The following is a 15,815-nucleotide window of genomic DNA, read 5'->3' as shown; positions in this document are numbered from 1 at the left end:
GAATGACAACAAATTCAGCTCAGTACTTTTATTATTTCATGTGAAAGGTTTCAGATGTAATGTGATTCATATAAATAGAACATTACGGCTAAAATTTGCTTAGAGGTCTTATTTATGACTTTGTGCATAAGAAATCAATAGAAGTGAATCCCCAAAATAACTTTTTGTTGGTAAATGCAAGTTCTGCAAATTTACAGGATTTCAGTTCTGTTCAACATGTTGATGCTCATATGAACTATGTTTTCAGCTCAAAAATGTCCAATTTCATCACAATTAATGCGATATTTTCATGTCACAAAGGGCCAAGTTATATTTGAACTGAATTTACCTGAAAAACAAATATTCTATTCTTTTAGATTCCCCAATTTTTCTTACAGATTCTATCCTACATATCACATGTTTTATTTTTACAGGTTCAATATGGAGTATGGTGCTGATCCATCCTGCTTACGTTACACCAATACATACATGAAGAATGTCACACCTCACTTTTTAAATCAACAGTTTTCTAATAATAAGCATTTTTATAAAGAAATAACTATTCTATATTGTTATTTCCTCTTTAGTATGATGATAAACTATATAATAAATAATTCGGATCCTAGTTTTTGCACAGGGATCATTAGTGTAAACGGTGACATGGCTGCAGAGCATCAGTATGATGGGATCTGGAACAACCATGTCACATCCGTCCACTGCCACATTTTGTGTTTTTGTGTCAGCTGTTATTGTTTTAGATCCACAATACTAACATTTATGAATAAGAGGAGAATTAGCAATAGTAAGTCTATAAGTTTATTACTAATAAAGTACTGGAACTGACCAGAGCATCATGGGTAATGTCACGTCCGTCCACCAGCAAAAGTTTTCACATACACGTGCTATTCAGAATCCAATATTTCTGAAAATAGAGCTTCCACTGTCAAATAATATCAGTAGTCTGTGCACACATGGATTAGCATTATTTCAACACAGTTCTATGCATTTATGACAACTTTTTTTTTTTTTTTTTTGATAAAAATGGCCACTCATTTGACCCCCTAAGTAAATTTTAGCTGATTACTGATATTATATAAAACACATACCGTTATTTGTTATGTACCTTTTGGTGAGGTGTTTCATTCAAGGTGAATAAAAAATTCTACATCCTGCCAGGTTTATACTCCTCAACCCTTTAACGACGACAGTCTCACCGGCGCTACATTTTGTACTTTACAGCATTCAAAAGACTGTAACTACTGAACTGTTTGTACTATCCCCAAAATTCAAATAGCATCTGAAAGCTGAGATCCTGAGCTTCCCAACACTATATAACACTTTACGGCAGCAAAGTAAAAAGGAACTGTTTCAGAGACTTCCACACAGGCTAAAAAAAAAACACCTGGAAATAACAAAAATATGAAGCCATAATATGGATACTGAATGTTGAAGACCAAAGAGCATGTTTGAGGAGATGTAAAATAGTTAAACGTTTTTTTCTGCAATCTCAAAAAGTTTTATTTCAGACATTTACAGTTGTTTCTGATAATAAATACACTGCAAAAATCAAAATCTTACCAAGTGTTTTTTTCTCATTTCTAGTCAAAATATGTCATCACACTTAAAATAAAACATAATCACCTAAAGAATAACTTTTCAGTGAAATATATGAACTTATTTTTAGACAACAGATCTGGAAAATCTCATTTCAAGAAATCTTACCAAGATAATTTTCATTTGTTCCACTGGCAGATTTTTTTTTTTTTTTTTTGGCTTAATTCAACATATATATATATATATATATATATATATATATATATATATATATATATATATATATATATATATATATATATATATATGTATTATTATTATTATTATTGTTATTGTTATTGTTATTAATACTTTTTTTTTTTTTTTGCTTAATTCAAGCAAAAAAAATCTGACAATGGAACAAGTGAAAATTATACTGGTAAGATATCTTGAAATGAAATCTTCAAAATCTATTGTCTAAAAATAAGTTCTCATATCTCACTGAAAAGTTACTCTTTAGGGGATTATGTCTTATTTAAGTGTGATGAGATATTTTGACTAGAAATTAAAAAAAATACACTTGGTAAGATTTTGATTTTTTTGTAGTGTATACAAAAACCTCAAATCACTTTTTGTCTTTTTTACTAAAACACACTGTTTTAGGCATCTATTATTTATAATAATGATAATTAATGTCCAGATATTGACAGTTAAGTTCTTCCTGAAAACAAAGGTGTAAAAGAATTGGCAAAACAGATGTTTTTTGACACTTTTATTGCAAAGAAAACACAGACACCAAGGCAACCTGTTATAACGGCACTTTTAAAAGGGTTAAAGTACTGAATTACAACTATTATGTTTATGTATGTAAGTCTTTTTTGTTTATGTATTTTTTTTAACATTTATTTGATCAAACAAAACTCAACCATGACAAAAAATGTATAAAACAGCTAAGATGTAAAACAGAAGTGAAAGACTAATTTACAATTCCAAATAATTATTGATATCTATCAATATCATTGATCCATCCAGTGCTGTAACAGGAATACACATGTGCTCGGCTAATATTTTGTGTAATTATGCTCATTTACAGAGACTATTGCGTCATTACATCACTGGTTGTTAATGTTATTGTTGCTAGTTTATCGGGTATACTTACGTCAGTCTATAGTAATCCGTTATTCGATTGATGTTCAGGTGACCGCAATGACCTTTGACCTCTCATTCCGGCTTTTTCCTCATTAATTCACTCCAGACCAGAGGGATTATCAATGAGAGGAATCGATCATAAAAAAGAACAGTAAATAGTACTGGTGGTTAACTAATGAGAGATGCTGAAACCTGTTGGAATGACTATTACAGTCACTGGTTAATGCATGAGACGAGTCCTGGATGTCCTCTGAATATTTATTTATTTATTTATTTATTTATCTATCAGAGTGTATATGTGTCCATCTACATGACCATAAAAATCTGACAATTTAGAGTAATCTGATAATTGTAATTGTCAGATCCGATGCCTTTACGTGTAATCGAGAAGCGCCATAATTGAAAATCCCGATCGAAAAAACGTTTCAGTCCATTATTGGATTTTTTTCAGTGTTTAAATTCGTTGTGATGTAGAGTTAAACTTCCTGTTATCATCTTACGCTCACTTTTAGCTACATCACTTCTGTTTTCTATGATTTCATTGTTTTCACACATGCACGGATGTAAATAACCAAAATGAATCAGATTAATAGGTATACATGCACTGTAAAAAAAAATGACTGTAGAATTAACCCCAAAAAGTTGTAAAAATGCAACATAAAAAAAAAAAAAAGAAACTAAGTGGAAAGACAATGCAAAGTTGTTTATTTGAAAAGATTTTTGTGTTAATGATTAAATTAAATACAGCTGTAGTTTTTGGAGGAAGAGTATGTGAACAAAACCAGATTTGTATGTAGAAATTATGTATTTCTATTGTTTTGAGAAAATTAAACTGTAAATTGAAAAACAATGTGGTGGCATTTAAATTGCAAGACCATAATGTTGAAATAAAAGCCTATTTGCTTTTTTTTTTTTCGTACATGTTACTCCATAAATATGCTTACAGTTTGTGTTTTTTGCAGTATTATTGTTCTGGTAATCACATCTGGGAGGTTTTTTTTTTTTTCTGTAAAAAAAACAGGATTTTTTTTACAGTGTGCTTGAAGACTTTGGAGTATTGGGAGAAATCCAGGTGTGATAATCTGATTTGTCATAATCAGATTACTTCTGTAGTCTGATTTAAAAAAAAAAAAAAAAAAAAAAAAAAAGTCAGATTATGCTGTTTATTAGGGGTGTTAGAAAATATCAAAAATATCAGTTCTGCAATATGTCGCGATATTTCATTTCACAATACTGTATCAATATTAAAAAGTACTATATCGATATTTTTAGGTATTTATTCAAATGCAGATATGGTTGATGTTTATTTTTGTTTTTTGTTTTTCTTTATTGTTTATATCTTATTTATTATTATTTAACATATTATTATTTAACACTGTTTAAATAATGGTTATTTGAAGCATCCTAAAGCACTTTTTACTGTCTGAGAGGCAGATGTTAGTTCTTTTGTTGGGAATGCACAAAAATAATGTTCTGATGTTAGTTATGAACTAATGGAATACAAACATTTGAGCAGGATCTTAAACTGTAATGTCTGTAAAACATAATTTAAGTGTTAACACAGGAACATTTAGTGATATAGCATTAGATCCTGTTCAGATCAAATCAAAATGTGTTTAATATGTGTGCATATTTCTGGCGTAATTAAATTTTTCCAGGAATAATCATTTTTTAAAAAAGGAACAAAAATTGCCTTTCGACAGTATCGTGATATATCGTGATATATCGTATCATGGTCCTAGTGTTGTGATTTGTATCGTATTGCCAGATTCTTGCCAATACACACCCCTACTGTTTATATTATAATTGAATAATCTAATAACTCCAAAAATTACATAATTATCACAGTTTAGAAAACACTATAAAATAGATAATAATAATAATAATAATAATAATAATAATAATAATGATAATAGGCTCATTGACTGTTGGTTATTTATTTATTTATTTATATTTTAGCTTTTTTTGTTGTTCATATATCACGCCCGATTCCTTTATGTACATCTTACATTTCATATTTTTGACCAGTGAACCACATGCTTTTTTCTCTCTCTTTCTGTTAATGGTTATGTAATTAGATGGGAATCGTCCATGATTAGAACGACAGTGCTATGAATTATATGCAGAGGTCTATTAGGATTCCTGATGTGCGAATGCTCAAAAACACACTCCCAGAATTCCGTGGCGTTTAATCATCACAGAAATTCATTCCAATGGAGATTAAAGTTGCCAGATATGAAAAACAAATAAGTGTGAAAAAAGGAAGGAATAGAAAATCGATGGATTAAAATGTGATAAAATTCATCTCAACATGTCAATTTAGCTGTCTTTAGTGATTATGTTATGTTTACATTTTGAGTCCCGGGCTGAAAATACGACGATAAATGAGAAGATGCTCTACTCTCTATTAACCCATAAAGAGCCAGCGCTACTTTTATGTCAGTTCCCAAATGAATTTTCTCTATATCTAACATTTCTTAAGGGATTTATCACCATTTATTTCTAATATTATCCTCTGTATTTTGTATTTTATCAGTATAAATCAGGTGTTTTCCTGTATTTAATTTACTGATGTTCATAAAAGCTCATATTAAAGTTGAGGGTTATATCAAAAACAGAGAAAACTGAGTAAAAAGTGGCTTTTTCAGTCAAATATATCATTAACTGAATATAAACCAAGCATTTCCATTCACTGTCATTGATTCAACTCCATGGGTTTCACTGATGAATCAATGTTGTAGAAGATAACAGTGTTTCCATGGTAACTACAAAGCCTCTGAATGTCCAAACAAGTCATATCTGATAACCATGAAAAGATGACAAACTGTATTTTACACCAATTATTTACATGTATTGATAGAATTAGTGGATCAACAGGTATTAAACAGTTTTAGATGCTTTTGGTCGGTGTTGGATATTTGGGTCTTTATGGGTTAAAAAGAAAACCTCTGCATGAAAGACCCAAAGTGTCTCAAAGATTCTGTTAAATCTAAATCAATATTTTCATTTCATTATGAGACCACCATCAAAAATATTAAAAGAAAACACTTCAAAATAAATGACCAACCACACTTGTGTGAGATTATTTTTATTTTAATTTTTGTCACTATTATTTAACACTTCAACACAGTATTGACCCTCGGGTTAAGACTATACTCAAGCACCTTATCAAAAATCATGAATAGATATTAACCTCTATGGATTTGCTTTTCTGGGACAACCTTGTCTCATAGAAATAATGTTCTTTCATAAACTCCCAATGTCACCTGTATTATGTTTTTCTATGAATGTAATCAATGTCTAGTTTTGTTGCGAGGAAACATACAATACTTTGTCACTGAAGCAAATAACCATGAAAAGTTGTGAAACGTTGTCATCATAGACTGCATGTACTGTCAGTTAGGGATGGGAATTGATAAGAATTCAATGATTCTGATTCCATGATCCGATTCCTTATCGATTCTAATTGGGTGTTTGAATTAAAAAAAAGTACAAACGGGTTTATTTTAATTATACTAAAGGTAGAGTTGTCCTCTATATGATGAACTGAGAGCCCCTTTGTTTGATGATATGTGTATCTGAAATCCTGATATGTTCTGGAGCACTGATGATGACAAGATGAAATGTTTGTTTAGTTTTAATGTATATAAATTAGCATTGTTTGTTTGTAAAGCCTGGAAAAAGCGGCAGATGCATTTGTTTAAATAGGTCAGTAATTTGTTTTGTTCATATCTATTGTGCCTATTGTCTGGTGTTTGATTTTTGGTTTGTATTTTTGGTGTCTCATAAGCCTATGTAAGGGCTGGGCATGTTTTTTTTATGCAAGACACAATAATAAAAACATTCATTCATAAGAGTCAAAGGTGTGATAATTGTTTTGGTTCAGGTTCCACATTCAGCCCAATTGTGATCTAAAGTAAAATAATAGTATAATAACTTATAAATAATGACTCCAAATTTAAATCAAAATTTCATTGTAAAAAGTCCATATCGGATCAGTATTGGATCGGTATCGGCAAAAGTAATCCCAAAAAAATCGGATCGGAAGCAAAAAAATCCAGATTGGGACATCACTATTTGCATTAACTGTCTTTTATATTTCCATCTCTGCACACAAAATATAACATATACAATGTAAACAAATAATAACAAGTGGTGCCAGGCACAACAAACTCCGCCCCTTGCACATATTGTAGCTTATTTTGGCATTGATCCAGCTGATGTCATCATGTCTATGCATGTGCTGATGTCGGCATATCAATTGCCCCTATATATGTGCCAAGTTTGAAATAACGGAGGTATAGAAGTCAGGAGGCCAATGGTGAAAGTATGGAAAGTTTCAGTTTCGTTTTCACATAAGTGACGTTGTGTATGAATCACACCCCCACCTACATTAACCCCTCCAACCTGCGATATGGAATTTATTTATCGTACTGTACATATGTTTGTGTCTCTGCTCAGTCAGAGCCGCCCTAACCTGAGCCCCAGAATAAAGTGTCCAAGGTTACCTCACTAATTTCTTTGAATAGGATGAAAGATAAAATATATGAAAAAAAAGAAATTAATATGAAAACGAAACTAAAACTAAGCATTCGGAAAAAACGACAACTAATAAAAACTAGCAAACCTGCTCTAAAAACGAATTAAAACTAACTGAATTAGAGAAAAAAAACGTCAAAACTAATTAAAACTAAACTATAATTAAAAATCTAAAACTATTATAACCTTGGGCACCACACAGCTATTATATCCTCCCGAGTATTTTTTCATATTTCAATATACAGTACTTTCCGATCTATAAGCTGCTACTTTTTTCCACACATTGTGAACCCACGGCCCTAAAATCATGCGGCTTATTTATGTTTTCTGAGCTAACGATCGATCCGGCTGACGAAGAAGGAAATAGAGCTGCTGCACGTAAGCTTGGCATCAATGAAGCGGTGGTGGGACGTCGGAGACGGGGTGAGTGTGGCTTATAGTCCAGAAAGTACGGTATATCGCAGGGTTAAAAAAAAATCGCAATGTCAGTTTTTTCCAATATCGTGCAGCCCTAATTGATAACAAATAAAATATGTCATCAGCAAGGTTATTATCGTTAACGAAAACTAGCAAAATGACGAAAACTAGAATTGAAAAAAACATTTTCGTTAACTGAAATAAATAAAAACTATATTTAAAAGAAAAAATGATAACTAACTGAAACTGTATTATGTGTTTACAAAACTAACTAAAACGGATAAAAATTATGGATAAAATTCCCTTCGTTTTTGTTTTTATCAGTGTCAGATTGATATGAAATGGATTTATTTCACTCGAGCAATTTTAGCTAGCAGCGCCATACGACACTTCACAGTCTGTCACTTTTTGTCACGTGGTTTAGAGTCGACTTCTCGTTCCTACTCGACCTGACAACATCGAGACTAAAGTTGGGAGAAAGCAACAGAGTCTGAGATTTCTTTGAATACGACAGCGAGGAAGATAAAAAGATATATAAAAAAAACTAAAACTAAACTAAAACTAAGCATTTAGATTAAAACAAAAACTAATAAAAACTAGCAAACCTGCTCTAAAAATGAATTAAAACTAACTGAATTAGAGAAAAAACATGTCAAAACTAAATAAAACTAAGCTATAATTAAAAATCTAAAACTATTATAACCTTGGGCACCACACAGCTATTATATCCTCCTGAGTATTTTTTCGTATTTCAATATACCGTACTTTCCGATCTATAAGCTGCTACTTTTTTCCACACATTGTGAACCCACGGCCCTAAAATCATGCGGCTTATTTATGTTTTCTGGGCTAACGATCGATCCGGCTGACGAAGAAGGAAATAGAGCTGCTGCACGTAAGCTTGGCATCAATGAAGCGGTGGTGGGACGTCGGAGATGGGGTGAGTGCGGCTTATAGTCCGGAAAGTACAGTATATCGCAGGGTTAAAAAAAAATCGCAATGTCAGTTTTTTCCAATATTGTGCAGCCCTAATTGGTAACAAATAAAATGTGTCATCAGCAAGGTTATTATCATTAACGAAAACTAGCAAAATGACGGAAACTAGAATTGAAAAAAACATTTTCGTTAACTGAAATAAATAAAAACTATATTTAAAAGAAAAAATGATAACTAACTGAAACTGTATTATGTGTTTACAAAACTAACTAAAACGGATAAAAATTATGGATAAAATTCCCTTCGTTTTTGTTTTTATCAGTGTCAGATTGATATGAAATGGATTTATTTCACTCGAGCAATTTTAGCTAGCAGCGCCATACGACACTTCACAGTCTGTCACTTTTTGTCACGTGGTTTAGAGTCGACTTCTCGTTCCTACTCGACCTGACAACATCGAGACTAAAGTTGGGAGAAAGCAACAGAGTCTGAGATTTCTTTGAATACGACGGCGAGGAAGATAAAAAGATATATAAAAAAAACTAAAACTAAACTAAAACTAAGCATTTAGATTAAAACAAAAACTAATAAAAACTAGCAAACCTGCTCTAAAAATGAATTAAAACTAACTGAATTAGAGAAAAAACATGTCAAAACTAATTAAAACTAAACTATAATTAAAAATCTAAAACTATTATAACCTTGGGCACCACACAGCTATTATATCCTCCTGAGTATTTTTTCGTATTTCAATATACCGTACTTTCCGATCTATAAGCTGCTACTTTTTTCCACACATTGTGAACCCACGGCCCTAAAATCATGCGGCTTATTTATGTTTTCTGGGCTAACGATCGATCCGGCTGACGAAGAAGGAAATAGAGCTGCTGCACGTAAGCTTGGCATCAATGAAGCGGTGGTGGGACGTCGGAGATGGGGTGAGTGCGGCTTATAGTCCGGAAAGTACAGTATATCGCAGGGTTAAAAAAAATCGCAATGTCAGTTTTTTCCAATATCGTGCAGCCCTAATTGGTAACAAATAAAATGTGTCATCAGCAAGGTTATTATCATTAACGAAAACTAGCAAAATGACGGAAACTAGAATTGAAAAAAACATTTTCGTTAACTGAAATAAATAAAAACTATATTTAAAAGAAAAAATGATAACTAACTGAAACTGTATTATGTGTTTACAAAACTAACTAAAACGGATAAAAATTATGGATAAAATTCCCTTCGTTTTTGTTTTTATCAGTGTCAGATTGATATGAAATGGATTTATTTCACTCGAGCAATTTTAGCTAGCAGCACCATACGACACTTCAGTCTGTCACTTTTTGTCACGTGGTTTAGAGTCGACTTCTCGTTCCTACTCGACCTGACAACATCGAGACTAAAGTTGGGAGAAAGCAACAGAGTCTGAGATTTCTTTGAATACGACGGCGAGGAAGATAAAAAGATATATAAAAAAAACTAAAACTAAACTAAAACTAAGCATTTAGATTAAAACAAAAACTAATAAAAACTAGCAAACCTGCTCTAAAAATGAATTAAAACTAACTGAATTAGAGAAAAAACATGTCAAAACTAATTAAAACTAAACTATAATTAAAAATCTAAAACTATTATAACCTTGGGCACCACACAGCTATTATATCCTCCTGAGTATTTTTTCGTATTTCAATATACCATACTTTCCGATCTATAAGCTGCTACTTTTTTCCACACATTGTGAACCCACGGCCCTAAAATCATGCGGCTTATTTATGTTTTCTGGGCTAACGATTGATCCGGCTGACGAAGAAGGAAATAGAGCTGCTGCACGTAAGCTTGGCATCAATGAAGCGGTGGTGGGACGTCGGAGACGGGGTGAGTGCGGCTTATAGTCCAGAAAGTACGGTATATCGCAGGGTTAAAAAAAAATCGCAATGTCAGTTTTTTCCAATATCGTGCAGCCCTAATTGGTAACAAATAAAATGTGTCATCAGCAAGGTTATTATCATTAACGAAAACTAGCAAAATGACGGAAACTAGAATTGAAAAAAACATTTTCGTTAACTGAAATAAATAAAAACTATATTTAAAAGAAAAAATGATGACTAACTGAAACTGTATTATGTGTTTACAAAACTAACTAAAACGGATAAAAATTATGGATAAAATTCCCTTCGTTTTTGTTTTTATCAGTGTCAGATTGATATGAAATGGATTTATTTCACTCGAGCAATTTTAGCTAGCAGCACCATACGACACTTCACAGTCTGTCACTTTTTGTCACGTGGTTTAGAGTCGACTTCTCGTTCCTACTCGACCTGACAACATCGAGACTAAAGTTGGGAGAAAGCAACAGAGTCTGAGATTTCTTTGAATACGACGGCGAGGAAGATAAAAAGATATATAAATAAAACTAAACTAAAACTAAGCATTTAGATTAAAACAAAAACTAATAAAAACTAGCAAACCTGCTCTAAAAACGAATTAAGACTAACTGAATTAGAGAAAAAAAGGTTAAAACTAAACTATAATGAAAAATCCAAAACTATTATAACCTTGGTTGTCAGTGACATTTACGTTCAGGACTAATGTATTTCCCAGTTGGAAATTACACTAATAGACACATATTGAATTATTACATTGAAATGAAACACAACTGGAGTTGCAATTCAGTCCTATATTATCATAATTACCCCGACACTGGGTTGTTTTAGAGATTTAATGCATCACACAGTCCTATTTAATGGCGCCTTAGACATCCACAGATATATATAGTGAAGTGCTGTACACCTTTGTTAACAACGATCACATCTGCACCACATGTCAAGAGAAAACCGAGATGGTTATATTAGTTAGATTTTCCTCCCGCTGTCACATTTCACTTCATAAATGGCCCTGTTTCATCCACCCCTCACTCATCTGCATAAAGAAGCAGCCATATTGAACATGATCTAAAGGGTAAAAAATGGGCTGATAAAACAGAGGGAAAGGGTCATTAAGCACCAGGTTGGGAGACAGAAAGAGACAGCTAGGGAGACATAGAGTCCCAACTTCATCAAGATTAATCACTGACATCTGGTGCCTTGGAGGACCTAGTTAGTAACCCTCTGTTTTCCTCCTGGTTGGGTGTGAATCATCGATGGCAGGCGGAGGTGCAGGAAGCGCCAGTCCCGGATGCCTGTTGTATCTTTTGTCACACTGGGTGACAAAAAAGTGTGTGATGAATGACATTGAGGGGGTAAAGTGTATACAGAAACGATTGTGTATGCATGCAAACGCTGTCATATTTTACATCAGTAATTCAGTAATGGTGCGGAATGGAGTATTTATGGAAGCAGGTGGTGTGGGTGTGTGGATGGATGGATGGATGATGATATATGGATGGATGGATGATTATATATGGATGGATGGATGGATGGATGGATGATGATATAGGGATGGATGGATGATGATATAGGGATGGATGGATGATTATATATGGATGGATGGACGGATGATGATATATGGATGGATGGACGGATGATGATATATGGATGGATGGATGATGATATATGGATGGATGGATGATCATATATGGATGGATGGATATATGTATGTATAGATGGATATATGGACGGATGATGTATGCATGGATGGAATGAATGAATATTTTTATTTCGGTTAGTACAAAACATGCGTAAAAAGAACATACGATGGATGGATGGATGGATGGATGGGTGATTATATATTGATGGATGGATGGATGATTGTATATGATGGATGGACGGATGATGATATATGGATGGATGGATGATGATATATGGATGGATGGATGATCATATATGGATGGATGGATGATCATATATGGATGGATGGATGGATGGATGGATATATGTATGTATAGATGGATATATGGATGGATGATGTATGCATGGATGGAATGAATGAATATTTTTATTTCGGTTAGTACAAAACATGCGTAAAAAGAACATACGATGGATAGATGGATGGATGGATGGGTGATTATATATTGATGGATGGACGGATGATAATATATGATGGATGGACAGATGATGATATATGGATGGATGGATGGATGGACAGATATATGTATGGATGGATGGATATATGGATGGATGATGTATGCATGGATGGAATGAATGAATATTTTAATTTCGGTTAGTACAAAACATGCATAAAAAGAACATATGACGGATGGATGGATGGATGGATGATTATATATGATGGATGGACGGATGATGATATATGGATGGATGGATGATGATATATGTATGGATGGATGGATGGATATATGGATGGATGATGTATGCATGGATGGAATGAATGAATATTTTTATTTCGGTTAGTACAAAACATGCATAAAAAGAACATACGACGGATGGATGGATGGATGGATGGATGGATAGGTGGATGATAGGTGGATGATAGGTGGATGATAGATGGATCATAGATGGATGTATGATGGATGGAATGAATGAATATTTTTATTTTGGTTAGTACAAAACACATAAAATGAACACTGGATGGATGGATGGATGGATGGATTATGTATGGATGGAATGAATGAATATTTTTATTTCGGTTAGTACAAAACACATACATAAAATGAACATACGATGGATAGATGGATACATGGATGGATGGAATGAATGAATGAATATTTTTATTTCGGTTAGTACAAAACACATACATAAAATGAACATACGATGGATGGATGGATAGATGGATATATGGATGGAATGAATGAATATTTCTATTTCGGTTAGCACAAAACGCATACATAAAATGAACATACGATGGATACATGGATGGATGGAATGAATGAATGCATATTTTTATTTCGGTTAAGTACAAAGCCCATACCTGTAAAGAACATACAACTGACACAGTTATGAACTGAAACAGGAAGAAGCTGAATCCAGAGGCTTGTTGCTGCTTCTCCTACTTCCATCCTTTGAATTACCTGAAACTGTAGCAAAATAAACATTAACACAAATGAATCTACATTCAATTTCTTAAGTCACTTGAGATCATTTGACCTTTACAGCCCTTGAGAATTTGACAAATTGAAGCTTTTTTAAAACTCAACAACGAGCTACACAATTTCAATTCAGCATTTAACTGATTCCATAATTTGACCCCAATAACAGAAACACAGCGACATTTGACATTTGTTCATACGTTAGTTATTTCAAACAGAAAGAACCATCTTAAAATATAATTCCCTTATCTTTAATTAAAAAAAAAAAAAATTGAGTACAAACAGGAAGACTTTTGTTCTTAACACGAAAAATAATGGATTGTGTGAATATGACACACACTAACAGGATGACATATGTGATTGTGTTAATTATGTAAATCGGTCATTTTGACTGGAATACACTGATTCATTCATTCACACTGTTTCTATTAAACCACACCATCCATGCTTTTAACCTTTTAACATCCTGTCTTCTCAGAAAATAAGATTTTTAAAAGTCCAATTCTCAAAGAGTGTGAATTTCATTAACCCATAAAGACCCAAACCACTACTGGCGACCAAAACTCAATACTTATTTAATTGTTTATTACCTGTTGATCCATTAATCCTATCAATACATGCAAATAATTGGTGGAAAATACAGTTTGTTATCTTTTCACGGTCATCAGATATGACCCATTTGGACATTCAGAGGTTCTGTAGTTACCGTGGAAACACTGTCATCTTCTACAACATTGATTCGACAGAGTTTGATCAATAATAGTGAATGGAGACACTGGGTTTATGTTCAGTTAATGATATATTTTACTAAAATATCACTGTTTTTTTTCTATCTGAGTTTGCCCATAATTTAAGTGTCCACTGCCACTGTCTCCATCGTGTAAGTGTTCTTTTAAAATGAGTACGATCATTAGAAATCTTCAGTTTTCTCTGTTTTGATAAAATAACCTTTGAATTTGCTCTGAGGTTTTATGAACATCTACATGATCAGTGAATTAAATATAGAAAAATACAGAATTTACACCAAAAAATCTCAAACTATAGAGGATAATATTATAATAAATGGTGATAAATCACTTAAGAAAGGTTAAATATAGAGACAAATTAATTTGGGAACTGTCACAATAGTAGCACTGGGTCTTTATGGGTTTATAAAGATTGGATAGAATACTAACTTACACACTTAAAGTGAAATGTTTTACTATGAAAACTCAACCAATGTACATGTTAATGATTTTATGACAATGCATCTTTTTTGGACTGTTTACAAGTTGAATGCAGTATGTTGTTGGTCCATTAATCCTAAGGGGAAATGACCTCAGCTCCAAACTGAAACCAATGCAGAAGTTTCTTAACCCATAAAGACCCGAACATCCACCAGTGACCAAAACCAAATACTGATCTAAACTGTTCAATAATTTCTGATCCATTAATCCTTTCAATACATGTAAATAATTGGTGTAAAATACAGTTTGTCATCTTTTCATGGTCATCAGATATGACCCATTTGGATGTACAGAGGGTCCGTAGTTACCGTGGAAACACCGTCATCTTCTACAACATTGATTCACCAGTAAAACCCATGGAGTTGGATCAGTGATAGTGGATGGACACACTGGGTTTATGTTCACTTAATGAGAGATTTTACTGAAAAAGTCACTTTCTGTTTTTTTATATAATAACACTCACCTTTAATCTCAGCTTTTATGACCAGGGGTGTCAAACTCATTTTAGTTCAGGGGCCACATTCAGCCCATTATGATCTCAGGTGGGCCAGACCAGCGAAAGAATAACAGTGAGGAAAGAAAAATGACATTATGATGTTTACATCTACAACGTTTCCTTAAAAATCTGAATAACATGAATAACTTGAAATGTCTTAAGAAAGAAAGTGCAATTTTAACTATATTGTGCCTCAGTTGATCAGTTTATCATTTACACATGTGTATTACAACTTACATTACAATTACAAATACACAAAACATTTAACATCTAGCAGAATATTGGTAAAATTGCATTATCTTTTCTTAAGACATTTCAGGTTCATATTTGTTCAGGTTATTCACATTTTTTGTAAAAGGATAGTTTGTTAATAGAAACATTTTCATGCAATTTCACTTTTTTTTTATACTAAAACAAAAATGAACTCTGCAGTTGTCAATATTACAATAGTATTTTACTGATCTGACCCAACTGAGGTCTGATTGGTCTGTATGTGGAACCTGAATTAAAATGATTTTCATATATTTGATTGTTAATATCTTCAGTGTAATTTTTGCATTTCACA

The sequence above is a fragment of the Sphaeramia orbicularis genome, chromosome 20 (genome assembly GCF_902148855.1).
Source record: "Sphaeramia orbicularis chromosome 20, fSphaOr1.1, whole genome shotgun sequence".
NCBI classification, from domain to species: domain Eukaryota; kingdom Metazoa; phylum Chordata; class Actinopteri; order Kurtiformes; family Apogonidae; genus Sphaeramia; species Sphaeramia orbicularis.
The sequence above is the reverse complement of the archived record's forward strand: the minus strand, read 5'-3'. Positions refer to the sequence as shown.